Here is a 4,915-nt window from a genome sequence, read left to right as displayed (position 1 = left end):
AAACTCGCAGGACGTTTGTGTCCTGCGAAATGCGCCAACGAGTATTTCGTATATACTTAGACGCCTCTCTGAGTGCTGGATTAAACGGCTGATCTGGTCTGATAAGCGTGTCCAAAGGTATTTCTCGCGCGGCCTTTTGTATTGCGTCGGAGTTTTAGGAATCCGGCGATTATGTAAAAAGATTCTGCAGCCCGCAAAGGGTGAGAGTTCCGAAATATCACTATCTTTTTGGTCTTTATCTTTTTATTTTACGTTTTGTTAAACTATTTTCGAAACAAGCGTAAATTTCATTATTAATGCAGAAAATGAGTAGAGGATTTACGGGAGCTTTATGCGTTCGGAATTGTGCGATTCGGGGGAGCAAACTACCAGGATTATTATCCGACTGCAAACGTAACACGCGTACACGCATCTGTGCATCGGCGTAACAAAACAGGACTTAGCCAAGAATAAATGAAGCGGGAATGACGAAGATAGATTACACGATAAGGAGGCGTATCAGGACCGATCAATTATCAAAGCTTAGGCTTAATCCGGAAGTTGCTGCGCATAACTGAATCTACTTGCACAATGAAATTCATTCCAAGTTGTCAAAAAATAAAAACAAAAAAGGTTGAATTGAATTCGATTGATTGCCGTGAATTCTCGCGCGTATTATCAACTTTGTTTTGTACAAAGTTAATCAGAAGCGTTTATTTGTCAACTTGCTACGATTACCTCGTTCGGTCTAATTGAATATTGTTCAGTTGAAAGCTACATATATCGAACGTCGAGTATTAGATTATCTTTAGAACTTTCAATTACCTTGATGTTCTTCGCGTTCATCCTCTCAAAAGGAATTAGCCGAACGAGAGTTTCAACGAAGGGCTATAGTAAAAAGCTCGGAAATTAAAAAAAGACAATGAGCATCAATCCGCAGGGGAAAAGGAGACACAGAAACGGCAGGCAACCGTGGCATTGGTGAAAAATTTCTTTCAAAAAGCATACATAGCATTGTACCTTTTGTGCCTTCAAGAATTCGACTGTTGGTTTTACTTTTTTTTTTTTTTTTTGGGTACTTCGACGAGCGTAAACGAACAACAGAAACCTAAATCCTCCGCCCTGGGGTGCTCAGCATTTACGCACCATTTCAATGTATCTGCTGGAAGTGCTAGAAAAAAAAGCGTCAACCCCTCTAGCTCTATTCAGAAGATGCTGTTGAAGGGCTGAAAATGAGAATCCCGTAATTTTCTGGCCTCTCTGCGAAATGAACGATCGAATGACGAAATATGAAACATTCGCTCGTAAACTACTTTCTTCTTTTTTATGAAAAGGATGATGGTAATCTCATCTTTTCATCTCTGATTGGAAAAGAAATTCAAGAGAAAAAAAATTGCTTTTTATCTGATGTCACTCCCATTATAAAATAGCAATAATTTAATTAATTAAACGTCAGCTTCGACTCTTGTTATAATATCACTAATTGAATCAATGCTTATCGAATTTTCTAATCTTTTTTCTTTCAATAGTAAGTGCACGATAAGAGCAAACAGCGACAGTTTGTTTACAATCATTCGAGCAAAACACTTCTCATGAAAAATCAAATCATACATTTGAAAATTTTAGATAGGGGGTTGAAAGGGTCTATTAACACAATGACCCCTTACTAGACAAATTTCCTTTCGATCCAAGGGGAGAAAAAGCGTATAATTAACTTAAATGGTAGTTGAAAGCAAATAGAACGTGTATTGATTATAACCTAGTCAAACAGAGAAGGGTTGCATCGGACGAAATAGGCAATAGGGATGGCGTTCAAAAAATACCATCATTTTCCCGTCTATTTTTTCCTTGCTCTCCTTTTTTCAAATTAGTTGCATCAAACACGCGTACAGCTCACTTTAGTAAGTCTGGTAATCTTACAAATATGATATTTACTCGAATTAAAATTATACAAGTGTTTGCGGAACGCAGAAGCAAAAAGTTATGCAAAAATTGTTTCCGGTCAGTTGTATTTGGCTTATAATTGAAATTCTGGGCTTCCGCTTGAAAATAATTTTCTTTTTCCATTTATCCACTATCGCACGCTCGCTCATCGTGTAAAGCTGTTTGGTGTATACAGCAAACATGAATCAAAAGCTCGGAGATTTGGAAAATGCGCCGAACGCGTACGTACGCGTATACCTGCATGGTAATTTGTCGGACTGCCTCGGTAAACATTCGTTTGATGTATTTATCGGTTAAAATGAATACCCTCGCGAATTCCACATATGTATTTATACGCTTACCTACGAGGAGAGAGTGAGTGAGAAGCAGCATCAGCAACGGCAACGAACGCTTAGGGAAAGCCCCGAAGCTTCATTCAACCTGTGCATATATACACAAAACACATAGACGCGTAAAACAGGAGTTTTGAAAAAGCAAAAGCATCTCTCTTTCGTGCGGCTGGTGGAAAATCGCGTTTCAGACTAGCCGGTAGAGCTTTACCGCGCGCGTCTGGGCGCGTTTATTCTCAAAAATTCAATCGTCGAGAAAGTCAGGCGCGTTTATAACGTATGAGTAGTCGTGTGTGTGTGTGCGAAAAAAAAAGAATGCTCGCTTCATTCATGTGTAATTAACAAGTACAGTATTTAGTTTTCATCTCCAACGAAAAATTCATTTGAGCGAATTCAGAAGAACCATTGAATACATTGAAAATTTATTTTATGTACATATTTAAAATATAAAAGAGTTTTTCTATTAAACTGTACTCATTTTATAAATTATCATAAGGCAATATTCCTCCGCCTTGTTACTGTTTTTTGTTGTTGAATTAGACTTAATATTAAGACTTATACAATTATTGTAATTGTAATTATTGTAACTTATACAACTATTTATACAACTAGTGTGACTTATACAATTATTGTAATTATTGTAATTGTTGTTGAATTAGACTTAATATTAAGACTTATACAATTATTTCGACGTTATCACTCGCAGATATACAGAAAAAGTTATTCGCCATCTAGCGGTGAAGGCTGGCATTAAGTATGATTGATTTTTATATTTATTTATAAAATTCATGCAAAAAGTAAATTATCAATAAACAAATGAATTTTTAATGAATGAAATTTCAACTACAAAATGTTATAAAACGAGCAAAAGAGTATCATAAACAACAGAAGAAAGTTGAGATGCTATTTGTGAACCACATCTGACTGGTGGTAATGCGACAGAAATGATAAGGGCGCGAAAGAACGAAAGAGTGCAAGACCGAGCGCGGGACCGAACTAGTAATAGTTGTAGTGCACCCGTGGCGGTATAACAACGGTAATATTCCACGATAAGCCACTAATCTCCGTGAGGGGTTGTCCCCGCAACGAGTTCGCGTTGAGCGCACGTATACACACACACACATAGATGCACGCGTGCGCAAGCTTAGTAGCTACTGTATTCGTAATCCATGTAGAGGCGGTCATTAAGCGTCTCTGGGCGAGAGCAAAAAAATCATATACACACGCGAACGTCGGCGGTACCGAAAAAAAAAAAACGAAGTAAAAGAGGAATCCCCAGGCGCATATACACGGAGAATCGGGCGCCAGGCACATAATATATCATTTTGCATTTTGGTTCGCTCGTATTATATCTATATACGTATTTTCGCTCGACTGTACTACCCCCATCTCGCAAATCTATGTGTGTACTTTATCCCCTGTTGTATACGAAGTATCTTGTTTGAGGGGACCACGTTACACTGTTCAACAGCAGCAGCAGCTAGGCGCCTATATAGCCGGGGCATTAGTACAACTGTAATCTTGCTTAAACATATGTCTGCTATGACTGATTAGGCAGATGACGTTCGCGTCGAATAATGACGATCGCGTATTGATTGAAAAATGTTGTATACCGTAGGGTGACGCAGTTGCTCGAGATATATGTATGCCAAGGACTTCTCTATTCATAAAATATGAAACTTGTACTTTATTCATTTTTGTAATTAATACATAAATTAATTTTCACGACGAAGAAAGGTTCTAATTTGCAACAACAAAAGTTCAATCAATATAAGGCTGCATCTCTTATTACTTCTTCTGATTAAGATTACCTCTCGCACTCGAAACGTGTAACTCGATTGTCGAGGAAAATAACTAACCGGCAGGGAAATTCGATGCATCGACCGAATGAAACATTTTTTCGCGCGAATCCAATTTCAGTCGATTCTTAATATGCTTCCTCCTCGATATACTGTATATACATATAATATAGGGAAAGGGTCTGTATGGCAAAATTTTCGCATCTTACGTAGCCAAGACTACCTCCTCTCGCTGCTGCTGCTACTACTACAACGCCAAGAGAGAGAGAAGCAGCTATAGGGTCTTGCTGAGCTCTACTGCTGCAGACTCGTATTTCAAGCGGGCTTTCCAACGATTTTCCGGAGATTGAGTTACATATGGGCGGCGGCCGCGCGCGCGCGCGCGTACAGCTCAACAACAACAACAGCAGCAGCAGCAGCAGCAGCCAGAGCCACTGTGCCAAGACGACGACGAGCGGAGTATACGCATATAATGGCGAAGAATGCGGGAAACCGCGCAACGCTCGCGCGTATATATCTCGGTAACGCGATCTCAAACGCAAAATGCATAATTCACGTCGCGTATATACGTGTATGCGTACAGGTCACACGCACGCGGCACGTCGAACTTCATCTTTCTTGTGCTTTTCATTACACAATGCGCGTATCCTTCGGCGCACGACGTCGCTGCAGTGGCTAATATTTCGCACTTACTCGATCTTCTATTCGGTATGCTCGTATTATTAAATGTCACCTTTGGAATTTTTTTCCCATAGATTCAGTTGTTAGTATATTTTTAACTATAGCATTGCGATAAAGTAATTGATTGTGCGAGTTCGAAACATATCTCGAGCAAACAAACCCTAGCTTTGGTATACGCGTCAT

The sequence above is a fragment of the Trichogramma pretiosum genome, unplaced genomic scaffold (assembly GCF_000599845.2).
Source record: "Trichogramma pretiosum strain Unisexual culture from Peru unplaced genomic scaffold, Tpre_2.0 scaffold36, whole genome shotgun sequence".
Taxonomy (NCBI): Eukaryota; Metazoa; Arthropoda; class Insecta; order Hymenoptera; family Trichogrammatidae; genus Trichogramma; species Trichogramma pretiosum.
The sequence above is the reverse complement of the archived record's forward strand: the minus strand, read 5'-3'. Positions refer to the sequence as shown.